The sequence below is a fragment of the Phyllobates terribilis genome, unplaced genomic scaffold, assembly GCF_046119375.1.
Source record: "Phyllobates terribilis strain yellow unplaced genomic scaffold, ASM4611937v1 Scaffold_7__3_contigs__length_470593459, whole genome shotgun sequence".
Lineage (NCBI taxonomy): Eukaryota > Metazoa > Chordata > Amphibia > Anura > Dendrobatidae > Phyllobates > Phyllobates terribilis.
In genome coordinates, this window is record NW_027362767.1 from 420,332,715 (window position 1) to 420,352,303 (window position 19,589).

Consider the following 19,589-nt stretch of genomic DNA (forward strand, 5'->3'; position numbering starts at 1 on the left):
GAACATCCCTGCCTTGTCCCATTGGTGATTGTGAAAGGTGATGAAAATGTTCTGACGCGCCCCCTGGGCCTTGGGACACCCGGAGCCGGACCCTTTTTGGTGGATGCTGGTGGTTGTAGTCTCCGTGGCGGCAACCCGGTTCCGTGGCTCAGGGCGGTCAAACCAGTGGCGGAACTATTTATGTGGTTTTGATGTTTAAATGTCCGACTACGCCACCCATGGATTGCGGTCAGAGTGAACCGCCGCTCCAGGGCAGACCGCTGAGGCTGGTGTTGTGGGTGCAGCAGAGCGTAGCATAACTCCCCACGGGAGGAGTATAGCCTCAGGGCAGTGTATGTGGAGGATGGGGGTGATGGTGCAGGGCAGCAGCAGTAATGACACGGAGTCAGTGATGCAGTCCAGGGCCTTTACTCACAGTTCTTATTATCCAGACCACGTCTGCAGGTAACGGCTGCCCACGTCGTACTGTGCTCACCAGGTGAGGGGCTCAGACAACTCCCAGATAACTTTGGAGTGCTTCACAGGACCCCCTTTGTGTGTCCTTTGTCTGGCCTTTCTTACCAACCCTTCTGTCCGGCTGCCTCGGGCCTCCTCTTGGTAAACTTGGCGCCAGTTTCCCTGACCCTATGTGGTGCCTTCCTAGCGGGTGTAGCGAGGGGCTGCGCCACATAAAATGTCACAGCCTCCTGTTTCTAGCTGAGGGTCGTTTCCTGCCTCCACTAGTTTCAGGGACCGGTCTCCCCCTTTGGCCTGACCCCTCCACGCAGGTGGATTCGGGCGTGCGGTGGCGACTCGCCCGTCCGCACCCCTGAGATCCCTTCGTTCCTCGTTCCTGGAGCCTTCTCCGCTCCTCTTCCTTCCTTCTCCCTCTTCCAGGCCTGGGCCTCTGTTACTAGGCCCGCCTCCGGAGCAGAGCTCATGCAGAGCCCCTGCTCCCTGCCACTTCTGCTCAGACTTCTCTGCACTGAACTAAGATGGTGCCCACCTTTTATACTCCCTTCTCAATGCACCCAGGAACTGCTTCCTCCCTGCTCCTGCACTACAGGGTTCCCCTTCCTCAGTGTTCCCTCCCCCCACTCCAGCCAGGGACAGGGACTGTCGTGCCCATCTCAGGGGCATATTGGTCGCCCTGCCCCACGGCAATGTGGTGTAATGCATGCAGGTGTCGGGTCCTGATCCACACTACATCCTTACCTGAGAGTGAGATATCACACCTCTGGGTGAGGTGCAATACCTCTGTAGCAACCGAGCCCTCAGGGTGCTACAGTTCCATTTATCTTCAGCCTAGGTGACGTATTGCGATACAGGGCCGTGATTTTGGCTATAAAAGGGTCCCCTAGACCCCTACCCCAAGCTTTTTAAGAGAATCATATATGGCGTGCCAGGAGACTCTATGGAATGCTTTCTCAGCATCCAACGAGAGTATCTAATTACAAATTTTTAACTGCATCTAGCCCAGGAAATACTTTGTGCTTAGTAGCAGGGTCTGCTAGGCAGCGGATTATCCCGGCTGTTAAGCAAGCTACACCACCTGTAGTTTGGACACTTCATTTTTTCAAAGGAAATGCTTCGGGACCACGGGATACTCAGTGAAGAGCATCAGGAGGCACCCCAAGGCATAGGGGCTCGGACTGGCAGTAGGATGCCTTGAGGTGGACAACCGAGCTCGATCCTTATAAAAGCTTTTTAACTGCAGCAGCTTTAGTGGACGCTACTGGAGCTGGAATTACGCGGCTGCTGGCATGAGACTTGCCCTCCAATAGATCCTTGTAAATGGATTTAAAGTGTATTTATTCAAATTAGAGAGACAATTTAAATTAAAAAGCTTAGAGCTGCCTCCACCACAGGGGGGCTCGCTCGACCCACCAGCGGACAGGCACCAGTATTGGGAGAGGGGGGCTGGCCGTCAGGGTTCACCGCGGCTCTGGCACAAACCCGGCGACACGGAGGTGGCACGGGCAGGAGCGGACTGAACGTGTCGGCTTCTCACTTTTTGGATTTTAGAAGGGCATGACATGCCTATATCTGTGTCTCCCCCTCCTTTTACTCCTCCACCTCTTTTCTTTTCGCATGACTATATGTACTTGTCACTTTTCCATGTGTTAGTTGTGTCTTCTGAGCAGTTTGTCAGCTTTTGGACACCTTTGAAGGTGTTTTCTATGTGTTTCTATGTGTTTTTGTTTGCCTGCCATTGGTTTTAACGGTGTTCGAAGGTGTTCGACGAACAGTTCGACGAACAGTTCGGCGAACACACGGGTGTTTGACGAACTGAACCGAACTCGAACACTACGGGGGTGGCTCAACACTAGTTGGATGGTGACGCCTCTGCCACTGTTCCTCCGGTGGTGGAGGACGGGGAATATGAAATTTCCCGTATCCTAAATTCTAGACGGTATAGAGGGAGTTTGCAGTATCTCGTCGCTTGGAAGGGTTTCGGACCCGAGGATAACTCATGGGTGAGGTCGGAAGATGTTTCTGCTTCCAGACTTGTCAGAGCGTTTCACAGGAGGTTTCCAGATAAGCCTGGGCCTAGGGGATCCGGAGGATCCTCTTAGAAGAGGGGTATTGTTAGAACTCTTCTGTTAGGTTTTTTCTAGTTTGCTGGCCACATGAACTTTTTGCCTATTTTATTCTGCTCCACCCTCCTGGCCTTGCTGGACTTCATTGTAATTTCTACTCTTGAGCTAGCTTGGTGCTCTGTTACCTTTCTCAGTCAGTTTTGCTAGGTCTTCGGACCTCTATGTTCTATGTTGTATGTTTGTCTTTTCTGCTACAATTTCTGCTAGGAGGTGTCCATCTTTCTCCCTGTCCCTAGTTCTTGTAGGGATCCCTTCCTCACATCTATAGGTCTTCGTTCAGACTAGCCGATGACTTTAGCGGGTCTGATCGCAGGATCAGGTTCCCCGTTACATTGTAGGGATCCAGCTTAGTTCTATTGTAGGGACAGATCTCCTGTCTTTCCTTAGTGCTTGTAGCAGATCATAACAGTTACTACCCTGCTCCTCCTACCCTGAAGCTATTGCTAAACACATTAACTGTTTCTATACTAAACAAGTGCGCCCATCACTGCACTGTACTCAATTCCTAATCTAATACTCTATCTATACCTAACCCATACTGACCCAGTAACTGACACATCTGACATTAGGTCATATACATACTCATATATAAACACAGAGTACAACAATATGTGCACAAAGAGGGAAGAGGTGCATGCCCGTCTCGGTCACCCTCTTACATTCCTCTCTCCTAAAACATGGTCGTCCCTATCATGACAACACCTGTGAAAACACCAATGCACATTTAAAACTCTTAATAGGCATGGTTTATATAAAATGCACGATAGATTAATACATTTTAATCAGTTCCTCTCAATGGTCAACCTTGACCTTGGTCTCACTTGTTTGGGACCCTGGAACATAGAGTTCAAGTCTTTTTATTAAGACCTGCCATTTTGGCCCACTTCAGTAATTTGCCCATATGCACCGGGCAAAGTCCTTCAACCCAGCATGCACATCGGGTCATCCGAAGAACCAAATGGGTTTGACTGACCCTGGTCCCCTTGCTCCTGGGACCCACAAAAAAATGTCCATCACAGGCCCATTGGCCCACAAATTCTGCTCCTGGTTTACCAAACACAGGAAGTCCTTGTTAAGAACACAATGGCCCACTGGTCAACTTACATCAGCTCCGACAGTCCAGGAGCAGTGACCCAGGACGTTGATTGGGTAGTCCTGACAATTTTCTCCCTCACTACATTTTGCTGGGTACTGTCTCTTTAAGACTGGTAGGCTGCTCAATAGTTCCTATAGCAAAGTAAAACAGTCCATAGAGCAATTGCACACAGTCCATTAGTGTGGAAGATTTAACCCTATCAGGGTTCAGTCCCATAATCCAGCAGGGAAATGCGCAATAGGCGCATGAACTTGGAGGGTGGGGAAACTGCAGAAAAGATTCCTCTTTTCAACTGTGGCCGGACTGGCCAATACCAGATACTTCTGGGGGGGGGTTTCACTCGGGGCTCCTGCCCACAGAGCAGCAGAACAGTTTCTTTTTCTTCAAGTGCACTAGCACAACAAGACGCTTTCAAAGTGGCCACTTCACTTTGGGATTCCCCTGTAACCGCCATAATGGGCCACTCCCCGGCCTTGAATATAGATGATGGTGGTCCCAGAAGATGAACCACTGGAGGCAGACCCTCCACTGTTGCTCCAGTTTCTTGTCTCTGGTATCTGCATTAATTGGCGAGGTTTCTTCTTTTTTCGCCCCGCCCACCGTGGGCAGGCACCACTCATGATGGGTGGTCTTCTGGGCACAGGCCACTGCACGGGCCAGACAGATTTTCACACTATTTTAATGTTAGAACACCCATGGTGGAAGGAGCTATCACCAGCCTCTGCACCATCATCCGCTATTTTAGAATGTTCAACGGCCACCATTTTGGGACTACTAACGGCCGCCATTTTAACTTTCACTGAAATCTTCCCTGCATCTGTCTCATCCTCACGAGGCATGATTTCATCCTGCTGACTACACCAATTTTGCGAGGGGTGCAGCGTGGTAGTTGTGGTGAGATATTGCTGTGTTCCTACACCCTGGCACCCTGACAAAGACAAATGTCACAATTCTCATGTGCTGTGTGGGTGGTGTGTAACACTCACGATTTGGTCGCAGATCTCTGCTGTCTTCGGTTTTTCCACTTCAGGAACTGACGCACACACATTTAGGGACTTCCACTCCATTTTATAAAATATAATTTTACTTAACAGCACAACTTCAACATGGTGGAACATGCAGTATTGGGTACATACTTTTCCAGGTTCCCAATCCATTGCACAGCACATTTTGATATTCACCGTCCGTTTGTCCTGAGCTATCCCTGCCATAGTCGACCTCTTTGGCCTCTGAGACGCTCGCAGTTTAAAGAGTCCCGTACTGTCTCCTCTGTACTATTCCCCATCCGTCTTCCTCTTTTGGGAAGATTTTGAGACAAGCTACTCGGCTTGCTCCTGTGGACCGTAGGCCCCAAACGTTAAGGGAAAGTCTGATTCAGAGATCCTGACTAACGTTCCTCTGCTGCTGGACCACTCATGCTTCTGTGCCCCCTGGACCACCAACCAATACTACTCTTCACATCTCTCCCTCAGACTCTCACTAACTAACTGACAGGAAGAAACGTTTCTCTGTCCTGGCCCAAACTCCTCCCCCTTTTGACTGGACCATTCACCAAACCTCCTTCGGTTGCTGGGCAGACTTCCCTGTTACTACCCTGCTCCTCCTACCCTGAAGCTATTGCTAAACACATTAACTGTTTCTATCCTAAACAAGTGCACCCACCACTGCACTGTATCGAATTCCTAATCTAATACTCTATCTATACCTAACCTATACTGACCCTGTAACTAACACATCAGACATTAGGTCATATACATACTCATATACAAACACAGAGTACAACAATATGTGCACAAAGAGGGAAGAGGTGCATGCCCGTCTCGGCTACCCTCTTACATTCCTCTCTCCTAAAACATGGTCGTCCCGACCATGACAACACCTGTAAAAACACCAATGCACATTTAAAACATTTAAAACGGGTCTGACTGACCCTGGTCACCTTGCTCCTGGAACCCACAAAAAAAATGTCCATCACAGGCCCATTGGCCCACAAATTCTGCTCCGGGTTTACCAAACACTGGCTAGAGAAATGTTTACAGAGACTCACAATTAAGAATGAACTGGACACGTCTGTGGGAAAACATTTCTCTAGCCAGGGACACTGTATGAAAAATCTAAAAGTTTTAGTACTAAAAGGTCATTTCAATGGAGACAGAAAAATCTGGGAATTCAAAATGATAATGATGTTCAATTCACAGACAACAGGACTCAATCTAACACCTGGGTTTATGACTCACTACATGGATTAAATTCACACCTCCACCAGATGGTCTCCAAATAATTAAACATTCCCACAGACTTGTCATTTGCAACTAAAACCCCTAAATTTGATCTCTTTAACTTATCATTAGGAGGCATCACCCCCTCCACTTCATGAACAAATGTTTTGTTGTAACATCTCTTAAATGTTGTTCCCCTTGTCTTATGAATTCATTTGTAATATTGCCTGACGAAGGAGCTTCGGTGTTCTGAAAGCTTGCATATATTTATTTTTTCTGGTTAGCCAGTAAAGGTATCACTCCAAGAATACTTTTGTCATTTTTGGACAAAAAAGTATTTACATCGATTTTTCTGGCTAACACGGTACCACAATATAACTTTGCAGAAAACAATCCAAATTTAATTTTTTGGCTTGTGAACAAGTAGAGTTAAAAAAACAGAAGTTGTTGCTACTGAGTGTGAATATGTGGGCTGGTTGAGTGCTTCCATTAGCAAGGTTTTGTTTTTAGCAGCCTGATCCAGTTTCTGCTCTGTCTCTATCTATTTAGAGGCCTGGTTAGCACATACAGCAGTGAGGTGAGTCACTAGACCTAGAAACCATCCTGACTGGGTACACCTTTTTGCGGTGGGATGATTTTTCTGCTTTTTTGATTAAAAAAAAGGAATCTAAGTACCCTGTGTTATTTACATCTGTTACTATTTGTTTGCTTACTGCAGTGGTTTTCACATTGCTTTTATTCTAGATTATTTTTGTCTAATAATGGACATGGTGTGTATGTGTGCCTACATATTACACATATACAAATAGGTGTGTTGGACCTTGTGTTTGGTTTTATTTTTTTCTGTTTGTTTCGATAATGGATAACAGGACCAAATATTTCCTTCAGTGCATAGTCTGCAATGTGTATGCAAAACTGGAGCCGGAGTTTCAGTGTGAATACTGCTGTCGTAGATGTAAGAATGTTGCACATTTGGAGAGCCCCAGAGGTGTCAAAACAGTAGAAACCACACACAAGTAACCTCATTTTGGAAGGAATTCATGTTTGGTTGCGTTGAACATCTAAAACCCATAGGTTCTTCACAGAATTAAATAACATTGCGATGTGAAAATGGAAAATTAATTTTTTTCCACAAAAATGTTTCATTAGCCCCAGATTTTTCATTTTCCTAAGAGTAAAATAAGAAAATGGACCATAAAATTTGTTTCTCAATTCTTCCTGAGTACACTGATACTCCATGAGTGGTGGAAAACTTCTGATTGGGTGCATGGCAATGATCAGAAGGGAAGGATCACTATTTGAATAGTTCGAAGACACCATGTCGCATTTGAAGAGTTCCTGATATGTCAATGTAGCACCCCGAGGGCTCGGCTGCTACAGGGGTATTGCACCTCAAACCAGAGGTGTGATATCCCACTCCCGGGTAAGGATGGAGTATGGAACAAGGCTCAGTAGGCTGCATACAGCACACACACCCCATTTCCGAGGGACAGCTCAACGGTGCTCCCACTAGACAGAGTGCAGGCACGACAGCATCTGTCCCTGGCGGGAGTGGGGAGGGGGGTGGAATACCCAGTGCTGTAGGGGCAGATAGGGGTTGGGTCCTGAGCATAGGAAGGAGCCCATTGGTTGCTGGGCTCATGGTCAGAGGGAGGTATATAAGGTGGGCAACATCTTCGATCAGTGTTCAGTCTGAGAGAGGAAGTGACAGAGCAGGGCCTCTGTGGAGCTCTGCTCCGGAGGCGGGCCTAACCTGTGAGGCCCAGCCAGCACTGAAGAAGAAAGAAGAAGAAGTTCAGTCTGTGAGGAGAAGTGGAGAAGGCAGGGAGTAGGGCTGCTGCATGGGCTCTGCTCCTTGGGCAGGCCTAGCACAGAGGCCGGGGCCAGAGAGAGAGAGAGAGAGAGAGAGAGAGAGAGAGGAGAAGGAACAGTGGAAAGGAAAGGGAACAAGACCACAACAGAAGTAACAAGTGAAACAGAAAGGCTCAGGAACGAGAAGGAAGAGAGAACCCTAAGGACCCAGGAGATTGTGGGTGACGGGTTGGCAGAACAGGGTACCGGATCCCAAATTGGTGGAAGCGAATCATCTTCAGCCAAGAACCGGAGGTCGTGACCAGCCCTTGGTACGACCCCTCGCTACACCTTGCTAGGAAGGCATACCATATAGGGTCAGGGACGTGGGCACGTAGCCCTCCCAAGAGAAGGCCCGCAGGAGCTGGACATAAGCTTGGTCACTGGTGGGGCACGAGCCAGAGAAAGGACGGAAGGGAGCTTTGAGACATACTCCAGAAAGACCTGGGAGTTGACCGAGTCCCTTGCCTGGTGGACGCAGCACGGCTTGGGTGGTCACTGCTTCGCGAGAGTGACCTGGAGAATACAAACTGTGAGTAAAGGACATTGGATTGCAACATGTTGTCTGTGACTTCTTGCTCCTCCGGCACTATTGGTATTGGGACTATCTCCACCATCACTCCCATCATCCACGCTAACTGCCCTGAGGCTGTACTCCTCCCGTGGGGAGTCATCCCATTCTTAGCTGCACACATAACACCGGCCTCAGCGGTCTGCCTTGCAGCGGCGGTCCCGATTGACGGCAATCCACGGGTGGCGTAGTCGGACCTTATCACACTAAAAAGACTGCCACTGATTTGACCACCCTGGGCACGGACCGGGTCACCGCCATGGAGACTACAACCCCCAGCGATCCGGCTCCGGGTATTCCCCGCACGCACAACACAGGCCCAGGGGCGCGTCAACTTTGGCGTAGTCGGCAGCATTCAAACCAACCCGCCCCAACGGGTATTGCGTGCCTGAAAAAAGACTTTTGCACTTACCTGAGAGAAGTTTCCCGCCGTCCGGAGTCGTTTCCCGCCATCGGACGCCATCTTGGGTCGTTTCCCGCCATCTTCTGCCGTCTTCCCGCCATCCGCAGCCGCTTCCCGCCATCGGACGCCATCTTCAGGAAGCCGCACAGGAAGAAGAGGGGCGTGGACGCCGAAAGCGCGCGAGATCCGAAGCTCCGCCCCACGCACTGACGCTGCGTAAGGTCCTGGAAGGGAGGAAGAGCGACGCTGACATCACAGGAGCGCGACGCAATGTCCTCAACCCCGACGATCGACTGCGGAGCCGCGGCCTACGGAGGAAGATCATCGCAAGGTAGGCCACGGTCCACCTGGGGGGAGGAAGACATCGGGAACGGAGAGCAAGATGCCGGAGCGGCAGCAGACTAAGCTGCCCGGCATCGGCAGTGCCCCAGTCATCGCAGGCCCCGACCAGCGCCAGGAGAAGACGCGTGACGCAGGAGCGGTCGCGGGAGCAGGTAAGAGGAGTCTCCCTGTCCCGGACGCTGCCAGCGTCAGCCTGCTCCCGGGCCCCCTGGTGGAGCTGCCGATCCCGGGCGCTGCAGACACCGACCTGCTCCAGACCCCGCAACAAGCCCTGCAGCCGAGCCCTCCAGCCCTGGGCACCGCCACCACCAGCCCGCGCCCAGGCCCAAAGTCGCACCCTCTGACCCCGGACGTCATCAACAGCGGCCTTCTCCAGACCCCGCTGCAAGGCCTACTGCACAAGGGTGCCAAGGGACAGTACGCTCTCCACGTTCACCGGCTCACAGAGGAGAAGCTGCATTACCACCAGTACGAGGAAAGCCAAGAGGACCCGGACGGGTCTGAAGACTGCCCTCAGGAGGGAGCTCAAGGAGGACATAGCTATTAAAAGAAAGTAGCGTGAGTAAGGAACTGTACAAAGTTACCCGTCAGGGTACAAGGACTGTTTTTCTTTTGAACTGTTAATAAGTGTGGTCCCCGTTGGGACGGCTAAAAGACTGTTACCCGTTTCCAAGATACCCCCTTCCTTACCTGGCTGAGGACTGAGAGCAGCCATCCCCTTTCCAACCGGCCGAGGACTGGGAACGGCCAACCCCTTGTAAATAGTTGCGCTTCTTAAAGCGCCCCCTACTGGTTTTATAAAAGAGCTGCAACATCTACCTCAGGACGAATTAAATGGACTGTTGCACCTTTGAGAGAGAAAGTGAACACCTGGTCGCAAGTTGTCCAGCGGCCAGAAGTCAAGAATGTGTATTTGAAGAATGTTTTACTTGCAAAAGTTTTATAATGTGTCTTATGGTAAAAGAGTTCTGGAAGTAATAACCAAAAGTGTTTCATCAGAGTGTTTCCCATGAAGGGAATTGTACAAGAGTGTCTGTTTCCTGATGTAAGCAGTTACTGAAAAAGATTTTGCATACCCTGTGAATTGTTTTTGCTCTGTTCCAGCCCGGGGACGTGCTGTGATTTACCGGGGGGGAATGTAGCACCCCGAGGGCTCGGCTGCTACAGGTGTATTGCACCTCAAACCAGAGGTGTGATATCCCACTCCCCGGTAAGGATGGAGTATGGATCAAGGCTCAGTAGGCTGCATACAGCACACACACCCCATTTCCGAGGGACAGCTCAACGGTGCTCCCACTAGACAGAGTGCAGGCACGACAGCATCCGTCCCTGGCTGGAGTGGGGAGGGGGGTGGAATACCCAGTGCTGTAGGGGCAGTTAGGGGTTGGGTCCTGAGCATAGGAAGGAGCCCATTGGTTGCTAGTCACCTGGGCTCATGGTCAGAGTGAGGTATATAAGGTGGGCACCATCTTAGATCAGTGTTCAGTCTGAGAGAGGAAGTGACAGAGCAGGGCCTCTGTGGAGCTCTGCTCCGGAGGCAGGCCTAGCCTGTGAGGCCCAGCCAGCACTGAAGAAGAAAGAAGAAGAAGTTCTGTCTGTGAGGAGAAGTGGAGAAGGCAGAGAGCAGGGCTGCTGCATGGGTTCTGCTCCCTGGGCAGGCCTAGCACAGAGGCCGGGGCCAGAGAGAGAGAGAGGGAACAATGGAAAGGAAAGGGAACAAGACCAGAACAGAAGTAACAAGTGAAACAGAAAGGCTCAGGAACGAGAAGGAAGAGAGAACCGTAAGGACCCTGGAGATTGCGGGTGACGGGTTGGCAGAACAGGGTACCGGATCCCAAATTGGTGGAAGCGAATCATCTTCAGCCAAGAACCGGAGGTCGTGACCAGCCCTTGGTGCGACCCCTCGCTACACCTTGCTAGGAAGGCATACCATATAGGGTCAGGGACGTGGGCACGTAGCCCTCCCAAGAGAAGGCCCGCGGGAGCTGGACATAAGCTTGGTCACTGGTGGGGCACGAGCCAGAGAAAGGACGGAAGGGAGCTTTGAGACATACTTCAGAAAGACCGGGGAGTTGACCGAGTCCCTTGCCTGGTGGACGCAGCACGGCTTGGGTGGTCACTGCTTCGCGAGAGTGACCTGGAGAATACAAACTGTGAGCAAAGGACATTGGATTGCAACACGTTGTCTGTGACTTCTTGCTCCTCCGGCACTATTGGTATTGGGACTATCTCCACCATCACTCCCATCATCCACGCTAACTGCCCTGAGGCTGTACTCCTCCCGTGGGGAGTCATCCCATTCTTAGCTGCACACATAACACCGGCCTCAGCGGTCTGCCTTGCAGCGGCGGTCCCCATTGACCGCAATCCACGGTTGGCGTAGTCGAACCTTATCACACTAAAAAGACTGCCACTGATTTGACCACCCTAGGCACGGACCGGGTCATCGCCACGGAGACTACAACCCCCAGCGATCCGGCTCCGGGTATTCCCCGCACGCACAACACAGGCCCAGGCGTCATCAAAATAGCAGAAACCCCCACAAGTCACCCCATATTTAAAACAATACCCATCAAAGAATTCATCTAGGGGTGCAGTGGGCATCATGATCCCACAGGTGATTCACAGAATTATATAACATTATATATAAATTACATTTTTTTTCTAAAAAATTTTGCTTTAGACCAATTTTTTTTTCATTTTGACAAGAGTAACTAGAGAAATTACACCACACAATTTGTTGTGCAATTTCTGTTGAGCACACCGATACCCCATATGTGGTGCAAAACTACTGTTGGAGTTCATGGAAGGACTTGGAAGGGCTCATTGCACTACTTAAATTTTTTAACGCCATTTTGGCTGGAATAGATTGCAGATGCCATATCATATTTGTAGAGCCCCTGATGTGCCAAAAGAATAAAAAACACTAAAAGTGAACCTATTTTGAACACTATATCTGTCGAGGAATTCATCTAGGATTCTAGGGGTGTAGTAAGCATTTTTAACCCTCCGGTGATTCATAGAATTGTATAACATTGGGCTATGAGAATGAAAAATTACTATTTTTTTCACTAAAATGTTGCTTTGCCCCAAGTTTTTACATTTCAAAAGGGCTAATAGCAAAAATGGACATTATAATTTGTCACACAATTTCTCTTAAGTACACCAGTACCCCAAATTTGGTCAAAAACTTTTGAGACACGATGTAAAGCTCACAAGGAAAGGAGCGAGATTTTGGATTTCAGATTTTGCTGGAATGACTTGGGGGTGCTATGTCACATTTGAAGAGCCCCTGACATGTCAGAAAATCAGAGACTGGCACCAGCCATGGCTGTTACATCTTTAAAATCCTAATAGAGTACACTAGATAAAGTATACCTTTTTTTCTAAATAAAGGTATTTAGAAAAATCTTTAATATTTAAAAGTATTTTATTTATTTCATCACATTCCTCTGAGAACCCCTTTAAAGGGGTTGTCCAGTCCAAATCGATAAGTCGGTAATCACTCTGTGTGACTACAGACGTATGAATCCCCCCAGCACACACCACTTTAATATGTAAAGTATGAACTTGTTGTTCATCATATTACTGGGGATTACCTACAGATACAAACATAACATGAAAGTGTTTTAGATAATTTATTATGAGATCATTTTAAATTACAAGAAATAAATGCAAATCAAAGGTTTGTGGATGATCAGACCCCTTCTTGACTTCAGTGCCAACTCAACATTTCCAGAACCAATATGGTAAGACTTCAACATGCATCTCCATGGTTAGAGATGATTCAGTCCTACAAATCTGGCACCTGGGACACGGCACCTCCATTGATTGTAACCACTTTGCCAAGACATATGATATAATATACAGTATACATATTCATGAGGTACTGTACAAGGTTGGGGTTCTTCATGAGGGTTCTCTGGTTTAAGAGTCTTCAATTATCTTCTGTATCTATAAATGAAACACTGCAAATAAAAAAATACATTGTTAGATCATTCGGCTTTTGGAATGTTGATGGCGTGAACTATAGTTATTACTTAGTACAGTGTTGTTGTGCGTCCATGTTGACCTCTCAGGACAACCCCATTCATTATACTTCATTAGGGTAATAAATATATGACACCCAAGACTCCTTTGTATTTCCCAAGGTAAAGAACCACTGATAATAGCAACTGACACCCTGGAGGACTTAGCAGGACCATGTATTATATGGTAATTTTTAGACTTCATTGGGCGCCATGTGATATGGAGCTGTCCTTAATGTGACAGTCCCTGTATAAGGAGTTTTCCTCACAAAGATTATACTTATTTCTAGAGAGGTCCCATCATGATAAGCCTAGACCACTAGTGATCAGCTACACTACTTGGTATTAAGTGTACACTTTCGCTACAGCGCCACCACAGGGAAAATGAAGCAATGCACATGTTGTTTTTTTAATCGATTGGCTCCTCGAACCTCTGGGTTCTCTACAAATTGAAGGAGATGCTCTTTGCAGTTGATCCCACCTCTTATAGTAGATGAATGGAGCGCCACTTTAATAATTTCTTAAATGCGTAACTTTCAAGGTGTAACATGAAGCTTTTGGTCTATAATGCAAAGTCTGTAATGGGGTCTCCCAATTCTCATATATCACTTAAAGTTGTGGTCTACAGGTTCAATGATAAAGCTGGGCTGTACTTGTGATCTCAATGTCTACAATCCTGCAATACCTATAATCCCTTTCTATGCATTAGTATCTAGTCCATTTTAACTCCTAAATGAGGACCCTCTGGTTATAAGCTATAGATTATGGTTGTGTTATGTCCAGAAATGAATCTTGAAACTTCCGGACTTCAATTAAAATCAGAAATTAAACCTCATCCTGACCATGTGCCATTTATTAGACGGGGTCTCCTTAGGCACCAAGCCCTGGGTGCTCCTTATATTTAAGTCTTTGCAGTAGCTCTCCATTATGGCTAATTAGGATGGTCCTGAGTGAGGTCCCCCACATGCCCTTGTAGTACTGATGTTCTTGTAACAAATCTGGATTATTTTCAACCCACATTAAAATATGAGTATGAGATATTTACTTACAAAGACACAAATCATCAAAAGTACGAAAATAAGTGCCACCAAAATAATAATGGTGATTTGTGCAGGAGTAATAGATGCTGTGGAAAGAAGAGATACAAAGTTACAACAGGTAATCACAACACATGGATGTTTTCATAGAAAAGAAAGTTCTGCCCTCCTGGCACATTTTCAGCCTAATACTGACAAACGGTGCACAGATAATACTGCCACATAATAACTGAAGTGTTGAAACAACAATATTAATTCTAATAATATTAGGAAATGTAATAATGGGATATATATCTATGCTTAGACGCAAATGATATGGTGGCTGCAGAAGTACAGGCTTAAATACTTACTTGCTGCTGTTGTAGTTGCTGTTGTAGTTGTTGTAGTTGCTGTTGTGGTGGAGAGAAGAGATGCAAAGTTACAACAGATAATAACAACTCATGGATATTTTTGAAGAAAATAAAGCCCTGCCCTCCTGGCACATTTTCAACCTAATACTGCCAAATAGAGCACAGATAATACGCCCGTATAATAATAACTTCAGCGTTGAAACAACAATATTAATTCTAATTAAATTAGGAAATGTAATAATGGGATATATATCTCTGCGTATACACAAATGATATGGTGGCTGCAGAGGTACAGGCTTAAATACATACGTGCTGCTGTTGTAGTTGCTGTTGCAGTTGTTGTAGTTGCTGTTGTGGTGGAGAGAAGAGATGCAAAGTTACAACAGACAATAACAACTCATGGATACTTTTGAAGAAAATAAAGTTCTGCCCTCCTAGCACATTTTCAGCCTAATACTGCCAAACGGTGCAAAGATAATACTGCCGCATGATAACTGAAGCGTTGAAACAACAATTTTAATTCTAATAACATTGGGAAATGTAATAATGGGATATATATCTACGCTTAGACACAAATGTTATGGTGGATGCAGAGGTACAGGCTTAAATACATACGTGCTGCTGTTGTAGTTGCTGTTGTAGTTGTTGTAGTTGCTGTTGTGGTGGAGAGAAGAGATGCAAAGTTACAACAGATAATGACAACTCATGGATACTTTTGAAGAAAATAAAGCCCTGCCCTCCAGGCACATTTTCAGCCTAATACTGCCAAATGATGCACAGATAATAGTGCTGTATAATAATAACTGAAGCGTTGAAACAACAATATTAATTCTAAGGAAATGTAACTGTAATTAATTCTAATTAATTTATTCTAAATTAGGAAATGTAATAATGGGATATATATCTACGCTTAGACGCAAATGATATGGTGGCTGCAGAGGTACAGGCTTAAATACATACGTGCTGCTGTTGTAGTTGCTGGTGTAGTTGTTGTAGTTGCTGTTGTGGTGGAGAAAAGAGATACAAACTTATAACAGGTAATCACAACTCATGGATGCTTTCATAGAAAATAAAGCCGTGCCCTCCCGGAACATTTTCAGCCTAATACTGCCAAATGGTGCAAAGATAATACTGCCGCATGATAACTGAAGCGTAAAAAGAACAATATTGATACTAATAACGTTAGGAAATGTAATAAATGTACAAAGCCTTATCTAGGGGTGCAGGCGGGGCATGTGCCCCGGGCGCAGCTGAAGGGGTCGCAGTCGGGCCGCCTAATGCGGCAGTCCGATGTGTCTCCCCCGGCAGCTGTATTCTGCCGTCCCCAGACTAGGAGTCAGCAGTTCTCTGAGCCGGCGTCAAGTTGACAACCGTCTCAGAGAAGCTGCAGCCACGGTGACTCCCAATGTTAAATTGTATTCGCGTCTCTCAGATGCAAGTACAATTGAAGCTCTGACCTCCGGATCAGAGTGACGCCAGCAGTGTGATCAGGTCATGCAGACAGAGGCGCACATTGGTGGAAAGTGCTCTGTGCTCCAGAGCTGAAGACACCGAAGATGTAATGGAGGGGAAGATTATTGTGGGGGGTGATTTATGGTATGGCTAGGAGAGATTTATTGTATGGCTGGGGGAGATTTATTGTATGGCAGGGGGAGGTTTATCGTATGGCTGAGGGAGATTTATTATGTGGCTGAGGGAGGTTTATTTTATGGCAGGGGGAGATTTATTATGTGGCTGAGAGAGGTTTATTTTATGGCTAGGGGAGATTTATTGTATGGCTGAAAGAGATTTATTGTATGGCTGGCGGAAGATTTACTATGGGGGGAGATTTATTGTATGGCTGAGGGGAGGTTTACTGTGGGGAGAGGGGTGGGGGAGATTTTGTGTGTGGGTGATTGGTGCGGACACAATTCTCACAGTGCGCACTACCCACTGCCAGGATTCTCTGGTGCCGGCGATTTGCATACATGCGGTCACATGCCAACTAGATATGCATGGCCTCACTCAATGACAATGAATTGAGTAAGGCCGGACAAGTCTAGTAGTAATGTGGCCAGAAGTATTCAAATCACATACTTGTGCAAGGGAGAATCCTAAAAGTGTGCAGTGCATGCACTGTGAGAATTCAGAAGCCTGAAGACACATAGAGTAACTGCAGACGTTAATCTCAAACCTGGACAAGTCCTTTAATTATAAAATGAAGCCCAGCAGCCAATCCTAACAGTGTGTAATATCCTCACTGTCAGGATTCAGCTTTGCTTGCAGGTTCCATCAGTCATCACACAGCCACTTCACGGATGTGCGATTTTCATATTTACCGTCATGTGACAACTCGCTTCTCTTTCTCCTTCTCTCAGTTTTTCACTGAACATTGAGAGAATTACGAAGAGCAGCTCTTTGGCACTTGACTAACTGTGCAAATCGCATATGTGCTGGGGGGGGGGGATGCAAAACTGAACTCTTTCCCCGGGTGCCAAAAAACCTAGATACACCTCTGTAAATGTATTTACGCTTAGACACAAATGATATGGCGGCTGCAGGGGTGCAGGCTTAAATACATACGTGCTGTTGTTGTGGTTGCTGTTGTAGTTGTTGGAGCTACAGATATGGATAAAATGAATGAAAGAGTTAAATGTCTATACACTAAGTGCAAAAAGGCAATTATATAGCTAGTGAGTGATTACTGTTTATGTACAGCACCAAGATATAAAGTGGGGAAAATAAGTATTTGATACACTGCCGATTTTGCAAGTTTTCCCACCTACAAAGAATGGAAAGGTCTGTAATTTTTATCACAGGTACACTTCACCTGTGAGAGACAGAATCTAAAAATAAAACACAGAAAATCACATTGTATGATTTTTACATAATTAATTTGCATTTTATTGCATGAAATGAGTATTTGATCACCTACAAACCAGCAAGAATTCTGGCTCTCACAGACCTGCTAGTTTTTCTTTAAGAAGCCCTCCTACTCTGCACTCATTACCTGTATTAATTGCACTTGTTTGAGCTCATTACCTGTATAAAAGACACCTGTCCACACACTGAATAAATCACTCTCCAACCTCTCCATCATTGCCAAGACCAAGGAGCAGTCTAAGGACACCAGGATCTCACCTCGTGGGGTAAGGATGATTCTGAGAAAGGTCAGGAATCAGCACAGAACTACACGGGAAGACCTGGTCAATGAGCTGAAGAGAGCTGGCACCATAGTTTCAAACATTACCGTTACTAACACACTACACCGTCATGGATTAAAATCCTGCAGTGCACGCAAGGTTCCCCTGCTCATGCCATCACATGTCCAAGCCCATTTGAAGTTCACCAATGGCCATCTTGGTGATCCAGAGGAGGCATGGGAGAAGGTCATGTGGTCAGATGAGACCAAAATAGAACTTTTTCGTATCAACTCCACTCGCCGTGTTTGGAGGAAGAAGAAGAATGAGTACAACTCCAAGGACACCATCCCAACCGTGAAGCGTGGTGGGGGAAACATCATACTGTGGGGGTGCTTTTCTGCAAGGGGGACAGGACGACTGCACATTACTGAAGGGAGGATGGATGTGGCCATGTATCTCGAGATTTTGGCCAACAACCTTTTTCCCTCTGTAAGAGCATTGAAGATGGGTCATGGCAGCGTCTTCCAGCATAACAATGACCCGAAAAACAGAGCCAGGGCAATGAAGGAGTGGCTCTGTAAGAAGCATTTCAAGGTCCTGGAGTGGCCTAGCAAGTCTCTAGACCGGAACCCAATGCCCAGCGACAGCCCCCAAACCTGAAAGATCTGGAGAAGATCTGTATGGAGGAGTGGGCCAAAATCCCTGTTGCGGTGTGTGCAAACTTGGTCAAGAACTACAGGAAACGTCTGACCTCTGTAGTTGCAAACAAAGGTTTCTGTGCCAAATATTAGGTTCCTTTTTTCTATTGTATCAAATACTTATTTCATGCAATAAAATGTAAATTAATTATGCAAAAATCATACAATGTGATTTTTTGGATATTTCATTAAGATTCTGTCTTTCACAATTGAAGTGTACCTACAATAAAAATTACAGACCTCTCCATTCTTTGTAGGTGGGAAAACCTGCAAAATCGGCAGTGGATCAAATACTTATTTTCCCCACTGTATGTTGGTGACAGGGGTGAACAAATGGCTGTAAAGTAGCATATAGATTTTTGGAGCAGGTAGCACTTCTAGGCACATGGGCCACTTGGCTCCTGAGATTTGTTCAACCCGAGTTTGAAAAAAGAGGGTGAGGAATAAAAGTAAGGTAAAAAATACTTACTGGTTGTAAAAAAAAAAAGAAAGAAAATAGAAAATTAGTTATTTAAAAAATAGATACATAGTAAATATTAAAAAAATAAAACATTAAAAGAAATTAAAGAGTCCATACACTCCTGTCATATAGCTTCCACATGCTGCCAAACACATACCCAACATTTACATCCTGATTGGCGGGACACTTTAATCCAGGAAACTGATGAGCGAACATGCATAATCCCTTCACACTTTGAGACCCATTTCGAGAGACAGACCATAAAAAAATGAATAAGTAGGAGCAATAACTAGTTTGCTTCTTACATTCCCAACATTGGGACCCCATAAAAAATGGAATATTTTGCCAAATGCCAAGTTTGTAACTCCCTAAACTGTCCCAGTCCTCATTTTAAAGACTGGATTACATCATGTCACTCAAAGTTAGGATCACCAAGCTACAACTGGCCTACTTTGGACACATCATGCGAAGAGAGCTATCACTGGAGAAGGACACCATGTTCAGAAGAATAGAAGGAACATGGCTAAGAGGAAGACCAGCAACCCGATGGCTTGATACAATCAAAATAACGGCAAAGAAGACTCTGTGGACCTATCTAGGCTGCACAAGATTGATCTTCCTACAAATCATTCATCCATCAAGTGGCTATGGCTCAGGATCGTGTCAAAGGCCGTTAGATAATAATTACATCTGCAACAACTCAGATCTAATTTGAAGTTTGCCCCAACTAAACAAACAGTCTCCACGGTTCCAAGAACATATAAATGTGCACTTACTTTGACAAAACACTGTAAGAAAGGAAGGATAAGAAAGCCATTAGTTAATGTACAAAG

At 46.3% G+C, this 19,589-nt stretch overlaps 1 long non-coding RNA gene across 2 annotated transcripts; it reads right to left on the reverse strand.

Moving 5' to 3' along the window:
- Positions 1-12,708: 12,708 nt before the first annotated feature.
- On the reverse strand, positions 12,709-15,540 carry LOC141153300 (uncharacterized). 2 transcript variants are annotated; one of them, XR_012247280.1, is made up of 6 exons: positions 15,437-15,540; positions 15,092-15,130; positions 14,786-14,824; positions 14,477-14,515; positions 14,139-14,215; positions 12,709-13,029 (listed from the first exon to the last, which is right to left on the reverse strand). It is a non-coding gene; the product is annotated as an uncharacterized lncRNA (long non-coding RNA). The 2 variants fall into 2 exon arrangements; XR_012247281.1 differs by lacking the exon at positions 14,786-14,824.
- Positions 15,541-19,589: the final 4,049 nt, after the last annotated feature.